The 27974-nt window shown below is 28.0% G+C and overlaps 1 long non-coding RNA gene across 2 annotated transcripts in view; it reads right to left on the bottom strand.

The window, feature by feature from the left end:
• Positions 1–8702: 8702 nt before the first annotated feature.
• LOC124419712 overlaps positions 8703–27974 on the bottom strand; it is a 66473-nt gene continuing 47201 nt past the window's right edge. For both annotated transcript variants that reach the window (XR_006940772.1, XR_006940771.1), the window contains exon 3: positions 8703–8996. This is a non-coding gene — a long non-coding RNA (uncharacterized LOC124419712). The remainder of the gene's footprint in view (positions 8997–27974) is intronic.

Below are 27974 nucleotides of genomic sequence, written 5' to 3' on the forward strand. Positions count from 1 at the left end.
AAAGTACTGTAATTTCAAAAAAATTGTAAAATAGTCATAAAAATATTGTTGGCATTTTCTATGCAAAAGCTCTTACAACATCCACGACAATTTTTCATATGATTTATGTTTACCAAACCAAAAAAAAATAAATTTTATTTAAAACAGTTTACAAATGTGGAATAAAGAAAATAAAATAATTTTATTTTCAATTAATTTGATTTATTTTGTTTAATTAATTTAATATTATATGATTTTTTATTTTTTTACATTATTACGTATGTTTGCTTTGATTGTTTTTTCATTGAGATTATAAGCTTATGACTTGTTGCAAAGAACTGTTAACAATCACAATTTTCTATCCAAATTATATTTATAACAAAAATCATAATATAGTTTTTTTTTTGTTTTAAATTACAAATATTAAATTTGAATTAATGTAAAATTTAACGAAACTAAATTTTGGACATATGTATACAGATCCAAGTCTTTCTAAATTAACATCGTTGCCAATAATCTCACTAACTTCTAGAACAAGAAAATATGTCCAAAAGATGAGTTTTGGACCGTGAGAATCGAGACTTTGCCATTTTGTTTTAATTTTTCATATTCAAATTAAAATATTTTTTTCAAATTGACCAATTTTGAATAGCACTGGTGGAAGTAACTTTTGCATTAACTTTTCTTTCTGGATCATATAAAATTTGTATACTGCCCTGAAGAAATTTTGTTTCTTTAAAAGAAAGAATTTAGGGACTTTTTAGGGGAAACCCTTAAAATTAATACCATGTAAAAGGGGCAACTTGAGACTAAAAATAGATCGAAAATATGAAGAATAAGAAACATGAAACCTACATATCTCTTAAAGAAGATGTAATGAAACGCACTTTTAAGCATAGTTTTGGTAGATATTCTCAAGGAGTAATTATGTTATAAATATATTTTTGGTAGATCTTCTCAAGGAGTTATATTTCAAATTTCATCTAATTCAGATCATAAATAGAGCTTTGGCGATTAAAAAAAATAATATCCGAGGTGATTAATTTTTGGCGGACTTCCTACTGGTCCCCATTTCGCCCTCGACATACAACTGACAATTGAATCAAAACAAGTAAGAAAGTATAGTCGGGCGTGGCCGACCATATGATACCCTACACCATTTATGAATATTAAATGTAATTTATTTTTCATAATAAAGCATTTATCTTCAATATTCCCTTTTAAAGCAATTTATGGATAAAAAACTAATTTTCTGAAAGAGGCTTTATATGGGGGCTAGGGGTAAATATGGACCAAGCCTGTTAAAATTTTCTGAATATATTTATATTTACATAATATTTTATTGTGCTGAATTTCATCGAGATATTTGTGTTTATAAGTTAATTTGGGACATTCAAGTAATTTTCTGAAGGGGACTTTGTATGGGAGCTAGGGTCAGGACTTCTATAAAACTTAGTTGTGCAGTATTTTATCGATATATCGATATATCCAAATTTCATCCAATTATCTTGAAAATTGCGACCTGTACCTTGCGCACAAGGTTTACATAGACAGCCAGCCAGACGGACGGACATAGCTTAGTCGACTCGGAAAACGATTCTAAGCCGATTGGTATACTCTAAGGTGGGTCTAGGACGAATATTTTTGTATGTTACAAACATCAGCACAAATCCACTATACCTTCCCCACTAAAGTTGTGTAGGGTATAAATACTTCAGCTTCAAGCATGTGAAATTTCATGCCTTTATATTTAATAATTCCAGAGATGCCAAGTTATGAATTTCTAAAATACTATCCAATGGAACAAGCTAACAATGCTTTTGACCTTTGGGTCAATTGATATGAAATTCCCCATGAGTGTCTAAAACTAATACTCCGTTGTGGAATAACAAAGTCAATATAACCACTGTGAACATAAACATAAGCATTTGCTACAATTCAATACATATTCAATCACAATCTTCTAATAATCCAAATAAATAAAATAATTAATTAATTAAATCACTACTTTTTACATAAAACGATTTCGATACAAGTATTATAAATGATTAACTCTATAACAGAGATATTTCTATTTTATTAAAATAAAAATTAATTACAACTAAACGGACCAATAATAAAACTAAGCAAAAAAAAAAAGACGATTTTACATGTAGCATCTGCAGTTTATGACTAAAACACATGAGTAAAGCTTGAGGAAAAAAATACTTGAACATGATGAATGAATGATGATGATTCTTAGAAAAAGTATTTTATGTGCGAATTTAATTAATATGTATCACAATGTAATAAAAACATACAAAACACATACGTGCCGACACTTAATACTGAATAAACATTATTATTTTATTTCATTTTACGAAATTACTTAACCGTTCTGTTTGTATCTTGTGTGTTTTTTTTTTTTTCATTGATGCTGAAACTATTAAGGAATACTTTTTCTCTCTTTCCCTAAGGAACAACATACAATGAAAATCTAATTAAAAAAATTAAATAACTTTCACTCTTGAGATTGTGTTGCACATTATAGTTCATTTCTAATTAAATTCATTTATCACTAATAAAAGTGTTACTGAAAAACATAAGATTGCCACCCACTTAAGGTTATTGGAGAATATTTCATAGGATAGAAGAGATAGAGAGAGAGACATGGAAGTTTTTGGCACAATAATATTTTTCTGACTGACTGTATGAACATTCTACTACTTGTTGCCCTACATCCACATTTTTTTAATTGTACATTTTTCCAACAGTAATATTTTTTTCATAAATATTTAATATGGACTTTATGTCCCAGTCAATCTATAGCAAATAAAATTACTATGTATTTCCCATATTACATATGTTTTGTGTATTGTTAGTGTTTTTATTTCATTGTGGACAAACTACATTTTAACGAAATACTAAAAATGAAGTAAAACCAATTGTGTATAAAATGGCAGTATTAGGGTGTCACCTAAGTAAAATTTATTTATTAAAAGTATAACTGTATGAATATTTTCAATGAAATGTTAGACTAAATTAATCTTAATATACTGAAGCAGAATTTCAAATATCCTCAAATATAAGCTATTAAATTTTGGAAAGAAAATGCTGAACATTCATTAACTAATAATTATTTGATTATTACTAAGTACAATTTTAACGTTCGGCAGCAATGTGAGCTTTTAAGCAATCGTTGTTGGGACACTCTTACCAAGAGTACACTCATAGTGATGTAGAAAGTAAAGAAAATCAAGTAAAAATTGTAACTTATTGTTTATGTCAAATTATAACAACAGCTGCAAAACATCCAACACAACATAATACTAAGATAACAATGCATTTTATTTATGTATTTTACTTACATATATATACATATAATAGAACAAGAAAGAGTTCTACATATGAAAATTTTATTTCGGCGAATATAATTTACCCTTCACAAAAGAAATATTTTTTAAAGAAAAAATTAAATTTTTAAAAATTTGCAATTTAATAGAAGTTAGTTTTTTATTTAAAACATCACAGGAAATATAAAAAGTTTTAATAACTCCTTATTATGAGCTCGACAACTCTATTCGGGGTATACGCTTACGCACTAAAAGGACTGGTAACTGTAAGTCGGGTGTATGGCCCTAATTCCACATACCATCCTCACTATAGACGAGTAGGGTATAAGAAACCTCAAGAAGCAATGAAACATACATATGTATGTATGTGCAAAACGTACATACAACAACTTTTGTTTCCCACATAAAATTCATGAAAAACTCGACCACTACAATTAACAACAAAATGAAATCTATAAATATAGTTACACTATAAATATGATTACACCCTACGTAAATGCAATATTTAACCAAATATGAGTTAATAAATTTACTTTTTTGTAAAAAATATGAAATTTATGTAGTATCAACCTTTAATCATTGATTTACAAATTTATATTTGTATTATTATTACTGCTTTATAAACCTTATTCATACATGTCATGCATACTGCAAGTGAACAATTACAACGCAGACTTGGACAATTTTCGATATTAATATTACTGAAGACACCCAGAGCTGTCTTCCACTCTACAAGGAAATTAGTTGCAGAATATATTTTTCCTTTTTGTGTAAATGTAATAGTAAGGAAGGAATTATTTAGAAGTAAATTAAACCTTCGTCAGAAGGGTATATAAGTGTCATTCTGTGTGCAAAAATCATAATCCGGCCGTATAAAGTAGGGTCTTCCTTTTTGTCTGTGTGTATGCTGAAATATGCTTTCAGAAGATCCCAGATATAATGATATCAGACATACGTTTTTGAAGAACGTTATTTAAAATTAGCAAAACCGGCGCATAAATATCGCAGATATAAACAAAACTTCTAGACAGCCTCTTAAAAATGTATAAAAAATTATGCACCAAAATCAAAAATTTTTATACATTCTTAGGAGGCTGTATTGGATTTTTGCTTATATCTCCGATATATATGCGCCGATTTTGCTGATTTTAAAAACGTTCTTCCCAAAGGTATGTCTGATAGCATTATGTCTGGGATCTGAGACAGATGCAGAAAATATAAATAAACAAAAACAATATACATAATCATATGGTTAATTTTGTTTTTGTACTTGATTATTTATAAAAATAAAGCAACGATCAATGAGAGCATGATTAAGTAAGAACCCATTAAAGGTAACTTTTTTAGTACTTTTTCGTTTTACTGGGTCCTGGCTTTAATTCTTTAAAGACTTTTTAGTTCATGTAACCCTTATTATGTACTTAAAATCTAAAATTACTCCTGAAAAAATGTATTACTTATTTCAGAAATTTTTATTTTCTCGTGTTCAGTATAAACACATTTTCATTGCTATGAAAATGGAAAAAATTTATGTTTGAAGTATTTTTCAGTACTTAGTACATTTGCAATTTTTAAAATTTGTTATGAATATAAAATATTTTTAATTCAAAAAGTATCTTCCTCTCCCATTATTATTTTTTTTTCAAAAACAAAACTACTTAATTAACTCTTTAATAGCAAGCAATCATGGACTCCAATGTTATCATCGTGAGTAAAAGTAAATTTAAGCATTTTAACACCTTATTTGATAATGAAAGTTCTTAGTGGGTTTGTATTTGTGTGTCTTATGCATTAACATAATTTTTTTGGAATACTCTATGATGACAAAAATATTTTGATAATATGGTTTAATTTTTAAAGTTTGGTGAAACGTAAGAGCGTTTAGTTCTCACAATTGATTTTAATTAAGCCTGAGTTAAGAGAATAAATAATTTTATTCAACTACCGCTTCACTTTCGTCTATATATTTCCATATTTTTATTAACTTAACCACTACACATAAGTTTAAAAAATATATGTATGTATTTATCATTAAAAAAAAATTGATTAACTTTAACGCCACTTCTTAATTAGGTCAAGTTCTTCTTGAACCCATCCACCTCACTGCTTTATATTCAATACAAACTTTATATTAACTTATTTTATCTGCAAAATATTTCGAAACACAAATGAACTTTAACAAGTAAAAGTTGAAGAATCATAAATTGTTGTTTGGTAATTTAAGCATATAAATGAGTAGTAATTGTAAGATATAAAATACATCTAGTATCTACTATTTACCTCAAAACTAATTAGTGTAAAAGTCAAGATACAATAGCAAAAAACATGCATTTCAATTGAACGTGGGCCAAGTAAAAAGTTTTTTATTATTTTATACAAAGCTTAATAATAACTTTTTAAAATACTGTAACCTAAACAAATTTATTTTTGTAACTATACATACTAAAACCCTTTTGAATCAACCCACCTAAAACCAACTATTAATGGTTTTGTTCTACAAATGTTACAGAATGTTCTGACGACAAACATGCCAAAGTAACCTGTATTTACAACAAATAACAACAACAACATCGACAACACTTACAGCAAGGACAGTGACAACAATAATAACAAAATATCTGCAACACCTGAAGTAATAATTAGACAAAGAACTGTAGTAAAATAATAATAAAAACAAAACTTTTAATTGCTTACAAAATAAAACAAGAATAACAACAGTAATTTATATAAAAGAAAAATAAAAATGAACCTAACATCAACTATACAAAATGTATCAGAGATACAACGATATACACACAATTTGGGCACAATAATTAATAGATTGAATAGGTTCTGGACATAAAAAATCTGAGAAGTTTTCTTTCTGCACCGCCTGGAAAAAAAATTAAAAAAATTGAAAAAACTTTGTATAAGAATACGATGTAAATGATATTCTGACAAATCAACAAAATTATAAATTAATATAACAAATTTGTATGTATGACAATTTTGTTTGCAGTCACGGATTCACGGGGAGGGAAAAGGGAACTAATTCATTTTTTCTTCAATTTCCTACCAAAACCGATATTTCGAATGAAAATATAAATGTCAGCTTTTCTTGAAAACTAGAAGAAATCGATATTTTGAGACAACACATAAAAGTCCGTTTTTCACGAAAACTATAAGAGTTACAGCAAAAAGAAACAAAATCTGTGATTACTTTTATTTTCTACCAAAAACAAATATTTTGAGAAAAAAACATAAATGTCCGTTTTTCTCGAAAACTATAAGAGTAACAGCAAAAACAAGCGATCTCTGCGATCACTTATATTTCCTACCAAAAACCAATATTTTGAATGAAAACATAAAAGTCCGTATTTCTTAAAAACTATAAGAGTTACAGCAAAAACTAATGAAATATGTTTTTATTTTCTACTAAAACTAAGTGAAATCTGCGATCACTTTTATTTCCTTTATTTTGAGTGAAAACATAAAAATCCGTTTCTCTCGAAAACTATAAAAGATAGAGCAAAAACAAGCGAAATCTGGGTTCACTTTTATTTCCCATCAAAAACCAATATTTTGAGAGAAAATATAAAAGTGCGTATTTCTCGAAAACTATAAGAGTTACAGCAAAAATAAGCGAAATCTGTGATCACTTTTATTTTCTACCAAAAATGGATTTTGAGCGGAAACATAAAAGTCTGTTTTTCTCGAAAACTATAAGAGTTACAGCAAAAACAAGTAAAATCTGTAATCACTTTTATTTTCTACAAAAACCGATATTTTGCGAGAAAATATAAAAGTCCGTATTTCTCGAAAACTATAAGAGTTACTGCATAAACAAGCGAAATCTGTGATCACTTTTATTTTCTACCAAAAACCAATGTTTTGAGAAAAAACATAAATGTCCGTTTATTTCCTACCAAAAACCGATATTTTGCGTGAAAATATAAAAGTCCGTATTTCTCGAAAACTATAAGAGTTACAGCAGAAACAAGCGAAATCTGTGATCACTTTTATTTTCTACCAAAAACCAATGTTTTGAGAAAAAACATAAATGTCCGTTTTTCTCGAAAACTATAAGAGATATAGCAAAAACTTTTATTACTTTTATTTCCCACTAAAAACAAATATTTTAAGAGAAAACATAAAAGTCCGTTTTTCTCGAAAACTGTAAGAGTTACAGCAAAAACAAGCGATCTCTGCGATCACTTACATTTCCTAACAAAAACCGATATTTTGAGTGAAAATATAAAAGTGCGTATTTCTCGAAAAATCAGTTATCACTTGTATTTGCTTTATTTTGAGTGAAAACATAAAAATCCGTTTTTCTCGAAAACTATAAGAGATAGAGCAAAAACAAGCAAAAATGTGATCACTTTTATTTTCTACCAAAAACCAATATTTTGAGAAAAAAAAAAACATAAATGTACGTTTTTCTTTGAAAATATCAATAATGTCCGGTTTTTGATAACTATAAGAGTTACAGCGAAAATAAGCAAAATGTGTAATAACTTTTATTTGCTACCAAAAATTGATATATTTATTGAAAAAAGTTCGTTTTTCTCGAAAACTATAAGCATCTTATTGAAGAATTGTATAGCATATGTTTAGAATTATATATATAGAAAAATAAATACAATCGTATACGTGATATGCTAGTACTTATTTTTACCATATAAAGTATACGCAATGCAAATATATTTATCAGTAGAATTTTTTAAAATGGAAAATTTCGTGTTAAGAGGACAAATTTAAATATTGGTTAGTAGGTCATACAAAATTTGTCAGGTCTATTGAATATTTATGTTAAACAGGGTTTTTTCCAAACCTTTTGGTTCTAGCAAAAATTATTCAAAGGATGGCTACTTTTTCAATGCTTCTAAAATATTTTTGTAAAAAAAAATCTTATTTTTATTCAAAATGTGAAAAATACTTTTTTCGGTATTTAAATATTTTATGGATACATTTTTAAAAATTTAACCGTAACATGTACGCTATAAAAAGATTTATTTCAATTTAAATTGTTTTAGTTTGTAAAAATATAAAAAAGCACTTTGTTTGCCAAAAATTATTTTCTCAAACTTCAAATAAAGTTTATTTATTTTTCCTACATTTTCTTTATTGTTTTTTTTTTTTTTTTTGAATCTAAAGAAAAATACTAAATAGACATCAGGTGTGAATATTTCACTGGCCAAAATAAAAATTAGACTAACTTTATCGAACTATAACTTTTCAAATCAAAATTATCGTATTTGGTACACACGAATCGTATGCACTATACAATTGTTAAAACTACAAATTTAATAATAAAATAGTTAAAATATTTGTTAAACTTACCTTATTTAAATGCAACGGTTATTTTTCCTTTACATATGTATTTCAACCTATAAAACAAAAATTTAAACATTTATTTATTTTATTAAAGTATAAATCTATATTACTAAAAATTCTTGAAAAACATTAATTTTAGTAATTCATTAGCATGTTCCCTGTTGAATGATAATAATAATATACCACCAAATCCTACTTATATCTTGATATATAATAAAGGTACCGTCAAGCTTGTTATTGTGCAAATTTTGCATGCGAAAGTTGTTCAAGGACTTTCTTGTTTCTCTACTTTTTCTCGCTGCATGTTCTTGCTTATTGTCTTGTAAAAGTTTTCGACTATCTGCGGCAGCACATGCACTTGGGCTGTTCCTGTTTAAAAAGAATAAGAAAAAACAGCGAACAAGTTAAAGAACAACGTTCTAAAATAAAACGGAAAATGCTACATTTCCTCTATTTTTTGTGTTTTTTTAGTTTATTTGTACTTTTCCAAAAACCGTTAAAAACAATAACAGGTAATAGCACTAAACTATACAAAACAGTTAAAACAAACTTTTGTGATGCCTTTTATTTTATGCATATAAATTTATTTTCGAAGATAGTCTATAAATAAATTTTTTGTTAATTTTTTTTTTCAACCGAAAAAATACTGTTATTTTTGTAAAAAATATGAAATAACTGCAAAATAGAAAAACATCTTTTTAAATAAAAAATGTGCTATTGATAAAAAAACAAGATTTTACTTTTTGATAAAGGATCTGTATGAAATATTTTTAAAATTTATTCATTCTGAAACAAGTGAAATTTGGTGTATAGTCGAGATTATACTTTAGTCTCAGAGATCGGACGATGGGAGAGGCTATAGTCCAGTTTGCAGTAGATTTTGGTCCATACTCGAAATCATATTCGAGTGTATAGTCAAGACTATGCTCTAATTTATAGTATTATCTATAGAATGATCTATAATAGAGACTTCATTCTGGTTTATAGTTGAGACCATAGTCGAGTCTATAGTCAGATGGTCAGACCTATAGATCCGAGATATAATGAAGACTAAAAGCTGGTTTATAATCGATACTACATTTTTGTTTCTAACTCGGTCTATAGTCGAGATTGTATCTATAGTTAAGTGTGTAGCAGACTGTGGGACTGGAAGAATATAGTTTGCAATACATCACAGAACTGGTCTATAGTCCATCCTATACTCAAGTCTGTTGCCGAATCTACAGTTTAGTCTGTCAATAATCGAAACCACAATCTCGTCTTTTCTTGAGTTGACAATACGAGGCTACAGTCGGACCGATTGTAGTGGAAAGTAATGCTCTTTTGGGAGACTATAGCTCAGTTTATAATCATTAATTATATACTTAATTATATAATAGACTTCTACCTATCAAATTCTACCTTACATAGCAGTCTATACTATCGATTATAAACCGGACCGGGACTACAGTGACCCATTTGATATTCTCATTTATGAAAAGGCTTTAGTTACGACTATAGAAAACCATAATCTAGCGTGTTGTATAGTATATTCTAAATTTTAGTCATAATCTTGACTAGATTTAAATTCATTTATATTTATTATTATGACCAATTCAAGTAATAGCTACTATGTACATCCTACCTTAAAAACTGTAATAATAATCGTAATGTGTGACACACTTTACAGAAGTTAAAGAAATATTTAAAATATATAAATGATTACCATTACAGCAATTGTCATTTAAATTTCCCAAACAATTGAGATTTATTGTCAATAATAATAAATGAATAAATTTTAAACATGTTAAACGTATTTGTAAAAAGCCTTTAACTATTATGGTTTATGATAATGTATTTAAACAAAATCAAAACTACCATAAATTTTAATTAAATTAATTAATCTAAGTTTAAATAATTGTAATGGGTAAAAGAGAAAATATTTCAATAAAAATTAATACGGATAATATAGATGTAAAATTTAAATACATACATATTTAATTTTGTATTTAAAACAAATACAAAAATTATGACAAAAGTAGAAGGGATTTAAAATTATAGCTTTTTGTTTGTGTGCATGCATGTGTCGATACAAGTAGGAGGGCTAACCAAGATGGGATTTAAAAATGTTACTCTTGGTTATCAATAAAACCTATTCCACTTAGACATTTATAGTAAAAAAGGAAGAATAATACGTATATTTCAGAAATAGTTCTTGCAATAAATTGTATAATTTAAACAGTACTTTTCAGCTTGACTTTAGTAATTTGTATATGTATACAGTCTATGTATGAAAAATGTATACTCTTTTTTAAATTTTTTATAGGAGGACATTAAAGCTTTTGAATATTTATATAGTTTTACAGATTGAAACAAGTAGGAAAGTATAGTCGGGCATGGCCGACCATATAATACCCTACACCATGAGTGGGGTAAAGAAACTTTTATGTTGAATATTTTTCCAAAATATTTAAGCATTTTATTGATAAAAAAAACTAAAATTTCTAAATGAGGCTTTATATAGGTCAAATTGGGCCGATCCTCGGTAAATTTGGGAAAAGGATATATTTTTAAATAACAGTTAGTTTTGTTGAGTTTCATTACGATACAAATGGTTACAAGTCAATTTTAGACGTTTTAGACATTTTTTGAAGGGGGGTTTGTATGGGGGCTAGGGTCAAATAAGGGCCGATCCTTACGAAAATCTGCAGTGTCATAAATACTTATGTAAAACTTATTTATGCCAATTTTTAGAGAGATAATAGAATATTTGACGTAATTATGGCATAAAAAGTTCAAATCGGGAGGTACGGTTGTATGGGGGCTAGATGAAATAATGGACCGATTTCAACCATTTTCAATAGGCTTCGTCCCTGTGCCAAAAAACATGCTTGGTCCAAATTTCATCAAATTATCTTGAAAATTGCGGACTGTACCTTGCGCACAAGGTTTACATGGACAGCCAGCCAGCCAGCCGGACAGACGGACGGACGGACATGTCTTAATCGACTCAGAAAATGATTCTGAATCGATCGGTATACTTTAAGGTGGGTATTGGACCAATATTTTTGTATGTTACAAACATCAGCACAAACGTATAATACCCTCCCCACTATAGTGGTGTAGGGTATAAAAATTATTGGAATTTGAATACTCTTCTCCAAACTTTTATTTGATTAGCTGCTATTGCATTCAAGTGTTAATTGTTTTATTAAGTTAAATATTATTCATAATCACCGTAAAGTACACCTTAATTTTAAGTGTATAAAGTTTAATGTGCGCCTATACATATATAGTTTTACCACAAATAAATTCAAAATTAAAAAAAAGTACAGCAATAACTTTAAGCAGCTTTCACACCATAATATACAGCCTAAAATCTCTGATAACACAAAACGTATTCAAATTATTTCAATATTTAAATATTTTAGCATTCACCCATATGTATGACTAAAATTTCAATGTAATTGTATAAAATCTATAAAAGTTTAATGAAATGTTACGATTTTAAATTAACATAAGTGAGCATGTCAATCTGTCGAAAATGTACATAAATACAATATTGACATTAGCTTTATACATACAAATATTTGCATTATATGAGGTGTGTAGTTATACATACACACATACAAACATATGTCATTTCATAGTTCATACAACACTCCCAGTGGTGTTGTAAATAAATTAGTCAAATACTATTTAAACACGTTCTGTTAACAATATTAATACCCGGAGTGGGTGTTAATATTGATACAGATGTTTTTTCCGTAAGCTTTTAACACACTCATACATCCAACTATTCATCCATTCATTCAATACAACTACAATTCATCTACAAACAACATCTAAATCTATTAGAGCAACTACACTACAACTAGCTATAACAAGTAATTTCAGATACAATACATGTGGAGCACAAATACATACTTGTATAAATGTGTACAACAAAACATTAACATCGTATCACAATTTGATACGATTTGAAATTCAATGTGTTTTAGAACCGAGTATTATGTAACCTGTAGTTTTACTAAGAGTCAATGTATCCTTTTTTGTCAACAATTTTTCTTAAATGTCAACAAATGCACTTTGTCTACTGGTAATGTAGATGGTGTCATAATTAAACTTTAGAGAAATACACTGTGCAATTAAGGCACAATCAACCAAAACTGCAGGGAATGTATGCAAATATTGTAAATATGTATTAATTTTTAGGTGAATATTTTAGTTGTACGATTTGATGTGATAATTTTTTTCAGTCACATGCATAAAAAATTAATATAATAGCATTTTGTCCAAATGTTTGTTAATTTACGAATAAAATATGTATTAAATAGCCCAGGAAAATAAGGTTTTTGAGGTGGAATTTTATAAAGCTAAATTAAAATTGACATATAGTCCTAACATTGCAATTGTTAATCTTATCAGTGAGTAAAACAAAGCCAAAACAACAACAACAACGATAATTTGGTTTTGTATTGCAATTTCAAAAAAGGAAAATAATGGGAACAAAACTAAAAAGTGATGAGCAAAATATTTTCGCTCATTACAAACACATTCTTAAGTAAAATTAAAAAAGTTGTAGTTTCTCTTCGGTATTTGTTTTGTTCTAAAACGTACGATTGTAAAGACAAAAATAATTTAAATAGATAGTGTTTTTTCGATTTTTTGAAATTTGTTTGTTCCCATGTGCCTCAAAGGGTTAATTTATCTTTTTTCTTTTTTTACTCTATTTTTAATATCGGACTATATACGATAAATTCCAGTCAGTTTTAGGGAATATCACCGACAAATACATATTATTTCGATTTGGTACACTGAGAATTCCCAAATGTTGCAAAATTTTACCTTTGAACTCCACAGTTTATTTGTTAAAAATGTCTAAGTTTAATAAAACTTCGTATATATTTTATATTATCTAGACTTTAATAATCGGAAAATATTTTATTAAAAATGTGCAACAGTAAAAGATTAATACGTATTCTTTAAAATATTACAAAAAATGCAATTTTCCCAAAATCCGACGAGTTCAAATCACAGGAACAGCTAATACTTATGTGAGAAATATTGATTAAATTTTTTTACTGTTTAAAGGCCTTATTGATTTTCTATAACTCCGGAATAGATCTGCTAAAATGTTTGAAATTCGCTTAACAAAGTTTCAAAAAGACTAAAATTTTTTGACCATAACTAAGAACAGGTTTAAGTTATAACTAATATTCGAGTAATTGAAGATATATTTTAAGTAACAAAATGTTTTGTTTTTAAATAGAAACACGTTAATGGCCTGGGAAATCTGCAACAGTTTCCAAAATTTTCAAGCAATTTTTGTGTTTTATATCTATCCGAAATGCTTATTCTGTGCACATTACGATTCCATTACAAAAAATGCAACATTTATTACTACATGGCCAAATTTGAGCAAAAACTAAAAACTGATATTTTTCCATTGTAAATGCACTTGGAAACTTTAGAGCCGTTGAGGCACCTGTTAACGTTATCCTATCAGCATAATTTTTTGTATGACATAGCTTTACAACCCGAAGAATAATTCTAGAGGAGGGACAACCTGTCACAAATGATTTTTTCCTTACAGGTTATTATTAATCGTATGTGGTGTGCAGCCTTTAACTTATAGCAATTGGAATTATAGTCAGTGTCAATTTAGAGATTTTTGTCAATGTAAAACTTGCCATTTAACAAAATATCCAAAATATAATTATACCCTACACCACTATAATAGGGAGAGCGTTAAGCATTTGTGTCGATGTTTGTATAACAATCGGACCATAATCACTCAGAATTTGAGTCCATTAAGATATGTCCGTCTATTCGTCTGTCCATATGTGAGTCCATGTAAACCTTGTGCGCACGCTATAGGTCGTAATAATGCACATTTTAAGTTTAACTGATGTCGCCATGCCCGACTAAACACTTGTTTTTATTATATAAAATTTCTATATGATCTTCTAATGTTATTGGATCGAATTTTATAGGTTTTATTGTAATTTTGAGCCGATTTTAATGGTTTTTAATAGCATAATACTCGAAATATCAGAAAGAATTATTTCAGATATGGTTTCGGAAAATATCCTTAAAAGTTATTTTAACACGATATCGTTTGTGCGCTTGTTTCTAAAAACTTGAAATTTGAGCATAAAATAAACTCATACAAGTTAACAAAATTATAGTGGTTTTAAATACACGTATATTAGTGGCCTCTTAACGGTTTTATGAATTATTGTATCAACATACTAACATATTATTATACATACATATAAATAGAAGATACACTACAGATACAACTAAAATATACATATTCTAACAAATATCACAGTGCACATACTATATGCACTCTATTTGTGGGTGACTGGCAGTTAGTTGGCATAAATTATGTGTCGTTGTGTATATTTGAAATTTAATTTTCCCATCAGTATTAGTTGCAATTGATGTGTCAGAAATATAAATTTATGTAGGTTGAATAAAACAACATAAAGCTCATCATAACGTTCAACAACAATAATATAAAGTATTTATATTATATTGCAGTAAAATGTTTAAAAGAAACGAGGGTAGTGTATTATATGCTTTGAATATTTTTCAACTACAATAAACTAGTAATTTTTCTACCTTAACAAATAAGTGTTACATACACCTCGTATCTGTAAATTGATTTTGTCAGTACAAACATACGTTTCTGCTGTGAAAATGTGTGTAAATTTTAATAGTTCTAAATATTAAAATATTAATGCTACATGTTTTACACAGAATTATACTAGTTAGGCACAGTTTTAAGAAAGTTATTAGAAATTATGAGAGTTTATAAACAACTTCAAGTGTGTATGTGTAATTGAATATAATTCAATTTTAAAGATATTTATTAAACTAATATTATAATCTATATACATTATGTTGGCTACGTTAATAAGGTACGAATATTCCCATAGAGATTAATAGCCTGGTTACTTACTTTCTCAAATTTGATCAATAATTAGTGAACTGGGGAAAAAATATAAAAAGGTTATTTTTTTAATGATTTTTCATTTTTTCCTGTTTCAAGCAAATTTTAATATAATATGAAAGGTCCTTGAGAGACCCCTTCAAATATAAACCCTCTAAAAACGTTTCTTTGGGAGGTTTTTGTTAAATGTATGTATGAAATTCCGTTATTTATGTTAATATTATTCCATTTTCACTTTTTTACGTTTTTTTTCAGAAGAAATTTAAAGCGCTTTCGGAAGAGCTTTTATACGTTCAAAAGAACCTTTTTATAATTTGATCCACATATTGAAATGGTAATTTATAATGAACTAAGCTTTCATTTCCGGTTGGAACATTATCAACTTTCATCTTGGTTCCCCTTTAATATACATGTTTTAAACATTCAATAAATTAACGAAATTGTGTTGTCAACTGAAAGCATGTAAAAGTCATAATAACATTTAGGACACAAATATGAATCTACATATTCACGTACATTTAATGTTTCCGAAAAAATGTCCATTCGTTCACAAATAGAAAGATATAAAGATTTATTGTTTAATGTGATTTAAAATCTTTTTATTGATTTTTTTATAATTGTATTTAACCCACATTATTATAGAAAGGATTTGGACTTACAATGTATTCATAATAAAATTGTATCATACGATTAAGAACTTACTATAATTAACAACTTCATTACTAAATAACCAAGTAGATGTCAATTAAAAAAACAAACTTATTTTTGTTCTAGTTTTCAAATTTATTTCAGAACAAAGTTTCATTAATATACAATATTTACATGCATGAAAATATGACCTAACAAAATTTAATACATTTAAATAAATATATAATTTAGTATTCATTTTAAAATCTCTTCATATCCTCGAAGAGTACTTCATACTAATTGACTTGTCTTTACAATTTTAAATGTTCTAGGGAAATTTTTAAAAAATATTTTCTACCTTTTTTCAATGCCTATTTTACCTTACTACACACATGACGAAACAATAATACACTTCAACTTATTTAATTTTATATTTTATATTTTACATATAAACTCCCTTTATCTACGTAAAACCAAATTTAACCTAAAATAAGCAACAAAGCACGCCATATTAAGCCAATCAGTTCAAAAGAAATTTTCTAACTTGATTAAACCAAAATATCAATGTAATCATTACACTTGATTTGAAACGAATTTGTCAGGATTTTTTTACATGTCCTTTTTTCTTGGCCATTTGCTATTTTTACAAATAAATAACAAACCAGAAGAAAAAAAACAGAAAACTGTAACATGTCATTTGTGACATGATTTTAAACTTAAAATCAAAACAAAAGTCACCCATTACAAGACGGACTAATCACATGTGAAGGAAAAACATCTTTAACAGAAATAAAAAAAACAAAAAAATATATGAAAACAACAAGAATCTTGAAGTATAAATCTTGGAAGAAACATACTTAAGTAATATTACGACGAGAGTCAAACTAATACATAACAGCAGCAAGACATGGGTAAAGTTTTCCTAGAAAATAGCTAAAACAACATACTTGACGTGTCAATCGTTATGTCAATGTCAATGCTGAAAATCATTTGAGTTTTAGTATTTTCTTACTTTACTTTTTGTGCATTTTTTGTTAAAAAAATGTATCTTGCCAAAAAATAACTAAATCATCAATCACTAGTATTAGTTCTTCTTGCCCACTCGAACACACTCGTCCCACTCACATATACAAAGAAAATTTTAGTCGTGTCAGCAGCAAAATAGTAGCGATTCAAAAAATTACATGAAAAAATATGTATGCATGTAACAAGAGCCAGGAGCATTAAATTTCATTCACTATATTTATTCACAATTTATAATGATTTTTTTGGTGGGAAAGTGGATCCTATTGTAGTACATGCTACAATGTGGTACTCTTTATATGAATTTTGTTGAAACAACTTTTACATTCTACTGTATCATAGACTAGAAAAATTTGTACCCACCATCAAACAGAATAGGTGGTATATTGATTTTATCGTTTGGTTTGTAACTTTTAAAGACTTTTATAATATATATACACATCTGGTAAGATTTTAACATGATCTAGCTACATATATCTTACTTTTTGAAGAACGAAAGGATCGAAATGAAAGGAACAAACTGTTTCCTTGGTATAAAAAACTGTTCACGATCTTATTTAATCCTCATACAAAACAGTTTGAACTTGTACACTGAAAATAATCCCATTAAATAAACAATTATTTTATTTTTGTATATTTACAAACATTTCTTAATTTTTCGAAATTACGAAATATTCTTGAAATATATTTTACAGAAAAATATCCAACATATTTTATAAAATTTAAAAAAAAACAAGTATAGTAATAAGAAAAGAAAAAAATCGTATGGATGACAATTTGCTAACTAAAATTAGACATGGATTACATAGGCCGACGAAATTTGAAAAAAACGAAACCCTGACACCAAGTTATTTTTTATCGGATTGAAACCCTGATTAAAAATTGCATATTATCATTTATGGTAGTATAGTTTGATCTCTGGGCTAAAAATGTGTCGGCTTGTGTTATTTTCAGTGCATAAATGTATTATACGACATTCTTTTGTTTTTATTCTTTACTCCTGCTCATCAATTATAGACGTCAAGACAAAACTTGTCACAAATGATATCTTAATATAAACAAAGTTTTATTTTTCGGTGGGAATGCAGAATGTACATATGTTTGTATGTAGTGCTAAAAATCTTTATACAACACAAATAGCACAACATATTTATACCCTACACCACTATAGTGGGAGGTGTTTGTAACACCCAAAAATATTGCTCATATGCCTACCTTAGGATCACTTTCTGAGTCGATTTAGGTATGTCCGTCTGTCTGTGTATCCATGTAAACCTTGTGTACACCCTACAGGTCGCAATTTTCAAGAAAATTTGATGAAATTTGGCACATACAATCGTAAAACCCAAATAGGGTTTTTGGACTCATAATTACGTTAACTGTTCTATTATGTCAAAAGAATTAAAAAAATTATAATTAGTTCCCATATGCCTACAAAATATGTTGAAAATAACCATAAATATTTTTAGGCTTTGGGTTAAATTTCAAAATATTTTAAATCATTATAACTTAAATTATTTTTCTGCATTTTAAAACCAACCACTTTTTAAAAAATAAGAAAATTACACAAAGAAAATGGAAAAATAAAAAATTTCAGTTAAGAGCTTTTTAATCCTTTTTTGTGTTGTAACTGTTTACGAATACTGTAACGTGTTGTTTTTAAACCATTAAATGTTTGTTTACCGACATTTAAAAGTGAAAGCCCCCGAACTTTTGCTATAACAATATTAACAGCAAATGTTTATTTATGTTTTATTCTGGTTATTGTTTCTGTATTGTTGTATAGTAGTAGTTGTTCTTATGGATTTTTTTTATTTAATGTTTTATACTTTTTTGGTAAGTATTTTGATGGAATCTTAAATAAACATCAGTTTTTCTTTGTTGAAATTTATTTGTTTAACGACTTTTGGCCGGTTTTATTTTAGAGTCAAAACATGTTGCCATAAAACAAAAATAAAAGGGTAGTATGTGTTGTTGTTGCTGCTGTTGGTACTATATTGTAAATGGTTAAATTGTAAGATTACAACACTAAATAAAATGTAGGCGCCATAGTGAATATTGCAAAAAATGCCTGTTGTAAACACGCAATAAATGAATGAAGGGAATTCTTTTCTCTACATAAAAAAGTGGTAAATTTATGATGCAGTTGTTTAAAAGTGAGAATTGTTCGAATGATTTGGTGATTAATTAATGTTTTTTTTTTATTTTTATTTATACAAATGTTAAATGTATTGATATTTTTATTACATAATAACTATACAAAGTTCAATTATAGTAAATTATTAATCTCTTCTCATATGTGAAGTTTCTAATTTTCGGGTAGTTTCCTTAAGGTTTTAAGAAACATTTACATTCATTCATTTGAATTTCTGAATTATTTATTATATAAAATTTTATTTGTTACATGCGGCTTGTAGATTTTTTTGCGTATATATTTTATTTTTATTTATTTAGTTCAATTTCAATTTTAACTCATACCACAAAAACACTGCACGTACAATCATCATAGAGTACCCACAATTTTACGTATGAGTTTGAATATAAACCAGTGAATGAATTACTGACTGACTGACTGACTGACTGACTGACTGACTGACTGACAACTGACTGTGTATGAATGTATGAATGAATTGAATGGAACTGAATACAAAAAGATTTGTTTGATTGTGGAACTTTTTGATTGGCTGCAACACCTTTAAAGATTTTATTTTTTATCATCTCTTTCTTATTTTATTTGTAAACCAATTGATGTTAAACATTAAAAGATTTTATTTTACAAGGTACAAAAATTATTATACAATTGTCGTAAATCTTAAGAAATTTCGCCATCTTAATGGTTAGCAATTTAAGCGATTTGAAAAGAATTTTTATTTGTGCTCGTTTAAATAAAAATCGGAGTATTTTGTGTTATTAAAAACATTGAAATCAATAAAAAACGATATTTTTATGTTGGGTGAAAATGGTCATGGAAGAGTTATAAAATTTAAATGTTTTAAATTTAATTAATTCTTTTATCACATTTTGTGTTATTTTTTTAACATTTTTAAATGTGTTGATTAGATGAGAAAATTATTTCGAAAATAGCTTTCTTAAAATTGCTTATTTTAGATATATATTTTTAAGTTATTAATTTTAACACTTAAAGCACGTATATCTTTGAAATTAGAATGTGCAACAAGAAAATCTTTACCGAATGAGACAGATTTTCGGAATGTAAACATGAATAATTGTTCATTTATGGTGGAAACAACAACTATTTCGTGTGAAAACTAAACGGCAAAAAAACTAGAAGAGCCAAAATAACAATAATCATTTTAAAGGATTGAACCCTACTGAATCCGAATTTGTCCTCTATATCTGTGATTTAAGATATAATGACCTGAATAGAAAAAACGCAAATTTTGTCAGTCTTTGAGACGTTAACTGCTCAAAGACAACTTTATTTAAACAATGCAATCGAATGTCCAGGTGACCTTATATGGAGGCTGTAAAATCGCTATACTATGTAGCACTTTTAAGCCACTTATGAATTTCAATATTCAATTATAATCTGAATAGAACTTTATATTAGGGATAATGTGAAATTTAGACCAATATTCGACAGAATTTATAGAAATTATTAATCAAATTTGAAAAATTTAATATGTTTTCTAAAATTATATTCTTTGAAAAGAAACGAATGATATTTCTTCTAAAGTACTTTTCTTAAAGGAAGACTTCACTCTCAGAGTAGACTATTATATTGTAAATATCGGATATTTACTATAAGTACTTGCATATTTTTACAAGTTATTAATTAATTAAAAATTAGTCATTCTAATTTTTATATTCATTTACAGCAAACCCCATAAAAATCAATAAGTCTTAAGCATAATCTATCAACATACATATATATATTAAATTATAACGTTACTGACTGAGTGATTCTTAACTGTTAACAAGAGATTAGTCTTCCACCGACGAAAATTTTTAAAAATTGAAATGTTTAGGAGGTGAAATAGAAAATATAAAAAAACAGTATCTTTTGAATCAGTGACATACATACATATATTTTTGACTACTTCATAACTTAACGAAAAAACTAGTAACCCTGCCAGCAAATTTGAGTTTAATTTTGGATACATGAACTAAATAGTCACTATAAAGCCTCAATTTTATGTTTCTCAGTGCTAAGTTAACAAATTTACAAGAACAAATTTTGATTACAATTTTGTTAAATTTTAGTGAGTTTTAATATACAAAAACAAAAATTAAATAATAATAATAATAATAATAATAATAAGTAGATAGAATAAATACTTCAAAACGAACACTTTTTAATAAACTAACAAAATCATTTAATGCAGAATCATTCTTGCTCTCAAAACTTAGAGCAAAAAGTGTTTGCACATTTCAGTAGGTAAATATATTTATACCCTACACCACTTTAGTGGGGAGGGTATATTGGGTTTGTGCTGATGTTTGTAACATACAAAAATATCATCCTATACCCACCTTAAAGTATACCAATCGGCTTAGAATCATTTTCTGAGTCGATTAAGCTATATCCGTCCGTCCGTATGGCTGGCTGTCTATGTAAACCTTGTGCGCAAGGTACAGGCCGCAATTTTCAAGATAATTGGATGAAATTTGGCATACACGCTTCTCTTGGCCCAAGGACGAAGCCTATTGAAAATGGTTAAAATCGGTCCATTATTTCGACTAGCCCCCATACAACCGTACCCCCCAAATAGGGCCTTTTGGCTTATAATTAATTTAAATGATATATTATGTTAACAAAAGTCGACAAAACTTAGTTTTATAGAACTTTAAATGACACTACCGATTTTTGTAATGATCGGGCTTCATTTGACCCTATCCCCCATACAAACTCCCCTTCAGAAAATGACTTACGAGTCGAAATTCACTTACAAACACTAATAACACTTTTAAATTCTACATAAATAATATTGAAGAAGACTTAACACTCTACCAACATTTTTAAGGATAGGACCATATTTTGCCCTACTTCCCTTTGAGCCCTCTTAAAAAAGTCTCTTTTTTGCCAAAAAAAAGTAAAAATATTCCGAAATAATGTTAAAAAAAACAAACCAAATGCTTTATTTTTTAAATAATCCCCATTTTCAAAATACATACTGACTGGTGTAGGGTATCATATGGTCGGCTACGCCCGACTTTACATTCATACTTGTTTTTCATTGCGATTAATTGTGTGATAAATTGTGAAATTTTGATGTTGTAATAAATTGTGTTAATTTAAAATTTAGTACATAAAAAACATAAGTTTAACATATAATAAGCACAAGTAAGATATAAATGTGTATAAAACAATATAAGAAAAAAAGGAGAAATAATGAAAAGTCGCTTTTATAACATAAAAGAGTGTAAAATTAGAATAATTTCCAGTTTCCCTATTGTTATGGCAAAACTAGAAATTTACTACTTTTATGCACTTTTATTTTATAAAAAAGTGACTTGAAACAGAAACGAAATCGACTCATCAAGTAAGTATTATGGTTACTATTTGGATAGAAATTGTTGGCAGGGTAAGAGTGTCATATTGCTCCCCTATAAACGCAGTAATGTGCGTTAAATTAGTTTTCTGAAAGGGAGCCTTATATGACGGGAAGAGTCAATTATGCACCGATTCACATAAGACTCGGTTTTAGGGCTATACATGTACTTTCAAGCCAGTAATGAGCGTTAAAGTCTTTTTCTGAGAGGGACCTTATATGGACCGATCTTTATAAAATTAGATAGCCAGATTTATGATCGTAAAACCCTTAATTATATATAAAATTTTGTAGAGAGAGTTTTACTCATATAAGACTATTTATGTCGAATATCGTTGCTATACTCGCATTTTTTAAATAGTTATGATGTTAAAGCTGTTCCAGGGAGCCATTTGTATGCGAAAACGTGAACCGATATTGTCCATTTTCAATACCAAACAAACCTTACTTATAAGAAATATTTGTGGAAAATTTCACTAGCTCTTTCCGTTCGGACTCAATCGTGCTTTCAACAGACAGATGGACAGACATAGCTAGATCATAGAGACATGAAAATAAGCATGACGTTCAAAATATAAATATTGTATTTTCTATATCATTTAAACTAGAAACATAAAATTAGGCATTTGGAGAACGAAGTAAATAAGAACCGATAAAAGAGGACTCTTAGGTACTATTTAGTTCTTTAAGTGGTTCTTTTTGAGTTTTCTAAAATAGTGAGGGCCTTATTCATAATAATTTATCAAAGGTTTATAAGACAATATTTTATACAAATTTTGTTCTATAAACGTTTGAAAAATTGTTATGAATAAGGCAGTGAATATATAAACATAAAATGAAACACGCAGATTCGAGATTGTATAAAAATATTTATGAGATGTAATTCTTTCTGAAAATTTAACTTGTAAATCCTTATTTATATAAAATCTATAAAAAGCAACTTTCTGTTATTTATATTATATTTACGACGAGGGTAGCGAAGCAAACTAGGTATAGCTATTAGCTACTTTCATATAAAATAGTCCAAATAGAGAATTCAAAATATAAAAAGTTTTTTTTTTACCACAGGACATTGTATATTTGTGTTGTTGTTGTTGTTGAATTTTTTAAAAGAAGTTAATGGAGATGTTTACTTTGCATGTTAAAATTCAATAATTGTAACATTTTATGACGCTGGTATTGTCTTTAATGAATTAAGAGGTGGCATAGAAGGCTTTAGATCGAACATATAAAAAATAACAGGACGAAACAATAACTAAAAACATGATAGACTGTATTAAACTAATTCAGCTCCTGTAGGTCGTAAAAAATTAACAATAAGAATGAAAAATGTTGCGTGTTGAAAAAAACTGACAATGAAGGGATATAACATTTGTTTTGGCGCTTTGTCGCGATATTCATACCCTACACCATTAAAATTGGGTGAGTGATAAAATTGACTTCTTACACATCCTTAGAGGACCAAATCTAATGAAAAGCATTAAACGTCCTGCTGCATAAATTCTTCTGTACAATATAACAAACTTAACTTACCCTATCTCTTCCCCATAGGGTATTACTTTGAAATACAAAGTGTTATAAAGTAAAGTAACGCCAAATAAATATAAAATTTTATGTTGATGTTCAAGATAAAGACAAACACAGAAATGCTCCTTAAATATGAAAGAAAAGCTAAGAAAGAAAATGTTCACATTTTATTATACAATATTGTTTATTGTTGTCTATTTTTATGGATATTTAATTATATAATGTTTATTTTTAAAGGCAACTAATAAATATTAATTATATTTTTCTCTTTTTTTCCGAAAATAAATACCGCAAATTTTCCTTTTCTTTGGTTTTTTATTTAAGGTTGGTTTTGAGTGGTTTAGGTGGGTTTTTTTAGGCGTTTATTTTCCTTGCCACAAATGTATTTTTTGATTCTTGCATTTTTTTATTTAGGAAAAATATTTTGAATTGTTTATAACTGTTTTATTTTTATTAGATTTTGCCAGTTTTTATTTGTGATTTTCATTGTAAAATGTTTTTTTTTTTTTTTTTTTCATTTCGGTTATTGTTTGTTACAGTTTTCTGTTGGCATAAAACAAGATAATTAAAACCAAACCTTTGTGGATACTGGTTTTGTGTATTGTTTGATGTTGTTTTTCCCTTTTTAGATATTTTAATTTATTTATATTTTATAGAAATAAAAAACAGAAATAGTTTATTTCTAAAGCCGTTTTTATTCTAAAAGTAACAAAATGTATTTTTTTTTTTTTTTGTATTTTCCTTTTATATGTAATTGTTGATGAATTTAAGGGGATTTTTTAGAATTAAAGTTTTTTAAGCAAAAATTCAATGAAATTGTTTAAATATTATAAAATAAATCAATAAGAACAAAACTAATAACTAAAGAGCTCATAAAGTAGATGTCTTTAATTTGATATTTGAGGTTTAATATTATGAAAAATTCTAAAAATTACATTTGTAGGATAAAACAAGTAAGAGTTTTATATTCACACTGCGCTAAATCGTATATGTATACCCTTTTTATATGTTCTCACTTACTCCGGGTTTTACATTTTTAATTTCATGTTTCAAGATGCCATATTATAAAACTAAGAATAAAAAGAGCACTCCGACTTTTAATAAATAGTAAAAGCAAAGCCATAGACCACTCAAAGGAACCAAGCCAGATATTTCAAAGACGAACACCCCGGCGCAATCAATCTCAAAGGTATTGGTATCTCAAAAGTAGTCCCGAAAAACGAGGAAAGACTGTCGAAAATAAAAAAAGAGCTTACACCAAAGTTGCCAGACCCCCGAGCATGTTCTCCCTAATGAAAGATCCCATCTTGGTTTATTACAATCCGGGTGTAGATAGGTGCTACCAATACTTCTAGCCGGTCGGGACTATAAATTGGTGTTTACAATTTACTGGCTTAGTCTTTGCATAAATTAAAAAGAGGTTAAACCAGAATCTGGTACAACTAGCCACCTGTTGTTGCCCGCAGGACTATGTCCTGGCTGGTCTGTTAGTTGAGGTTCTTTCGGGATTCACGTAGTGCCTGCGCTTAAAACCCAAATTCGCGGGGAGAGTGAGTTGCGGTTAAAGGACTGATGTAAGGTAAAGTCAATATGTTAGGTGCTGTTGCCGAAACAACAGATACACCACAGAGAAGTGACTGTGGGACTATGCGTTGGAAATGAGTTGGTATTAATTGTATATGGTACGGGATGAATGTGGTGTATGCGGTCCTCACGCACCCTATATAAATGTGTCGTATGTTTTTCTCTTGGATAAATGAGTAGTGTGCTGGGTTATCTGATAATGGATGAAAGGTATATAAGGATACCATTGAATTTTCTTTCCTTATTCAGATATGTTCAGAGTAAACTCTGTTCATATCAGAATTACCACAGTATGTCCCTGTGAGTAAGAGCAAAGTCTCGGCTTATTTGATAGATTCGTACTTCGGTCTACCGGTTACGTCTCTAGGTGCTGTTGCCAAATCAACAGAGGCCATCCCATCTGTGTGGTTGTAAACGGAAATAATGTTTTACATTTTGTAAGTTAAGCAACGGGGCAGCAATGTTCAGAGATTATATAGTTCAAGTACTCGAGCAAAGTGCTTGTACAATGACCGGCTTTATCCATCATTTATCTTACCTGCGTGTAAGATATACAAAGGGGCAGTGGTGAATTGTTTACTTTTTACTCACCCAGTGGTTGAAAAAGTAAAGTAACTTCGATCAAAGTTGTCAGAAAAAGACACCGCTACGATCTCTGCTGTGCAGAATACGATGCCTTTAATCCTATAGGCAAAGTTCCAATAGACCAACAGAATTGTATAGTATATGGTATATTGGATCACGCAATCGCTGTCCACATGAACAGGCAGTAAACTACCTAATAAACGTATACTGTTAAAAGTAGAAATTAAAATGCTGAGCTGGCCGTGGAAAAATTGGATGTCTTTTATACGAAAGAAGAACCTGCGGGATTTGTATTTGTAATAGGTAGCAACCAATCTTTTAGTTTTAGCTGGAAAATAAACAATTTCCACTCACTTTGTATTTAAAGTAATATAGTGTTTTTGTTTAACACCGAGACAAAACCGGGTATAAAAAAATATTTTTCTTAAACTACTTCCTTGTAAAGGTCTGTTTTTAGATAAGTTAAATTAAAGTTATTTTCCAATCTTAACTGACATGCTGTAAAATATCAAAAATGTGACAATTATACATAATAATACAAACATACAAAATATCTACTTACTCTCTATATTTAAGTTGTTGTTCCTCTACACGTATTTTTAAAGGATAAACACGAATTTCTTTTGAAAGATTTTGTGGTTGCACGCAAAAACAATATAAATGTTTGGTTACATGGTTATTTACTACTTATTCTTAATATTTATGTACACAAGGATATGAGATTCCTTGAAAGAAAAATGACACGTTTATGAAAGTGTAAAAATTATGTCTGTGAGTGAGCATGTGTATTATTTTATATTGTTGTTCGAAAAACAATACATGTATTAAAGTATCTATTGTTTTAAACATACATAGACACTTACATTTTTAAAATATATTCGTATATAAATGAACATGACACATCCTTTGAAAGAAAGTGATTGCTTCAGGCATATTGTCTTTTGTAAATGGTAATTGTGCTACGTTCTTCTTTTTTGTGAAAATCAATAGATAGAATGTGTTACATAAAGGGAATGAAAAAGAAATCATTTACTTCCTTTTGAAAATTGTTTGTTGTACTGTTTCCGTTTGTTAATCCTTTCCTCTGACTATATAGAAATGTTTAGTATGGACACTAGCATTGGAGTTACAGTTTAAACAGTCATAACTGGATGACGATTAAATTCTATAAAAAGCTCATTTATATGAGCAATATCCCTCTAATAGATTTTGTTGAAAATTGCAACAAACTTGATCCATATTTACATTTATTTAATTACGTAATACGTACACATGTGTGTACATACCATTCTTTAATAGAAAAGTTAGTATTATAATTCTATTTATTTCTATTCAATAATTTCCTTTAAATTCCCACAATATTCTTATTAAACCATAAAACATAAATAGTTACTAAAACAATTTTAAACATTCTAGCAATTTTACCATAAATTTCACCTGCATTTTATATGTCATGTAAAACCTACATTTATTTATTTTTTCATTTTTTAATTTTTTATTTATTATTATTTTTTACTTGCTACCAACTACAACAAAGGATCATATAAA

This window comes from Lucilia cuprina, chromosome 4 (assembly GCF_022045245.1).
Source record: "Lucilia cuprina isolate Lc7/37 chromosome 4, ASM2204524v1, whole genome shotgun sequence".
NCBI classification, from domain to species: Eukaryota; Metazoa; Arthropoda; class Insecta; order Diptera; family Calliphoridae; genus Lucilia; species Lucilia cuprina.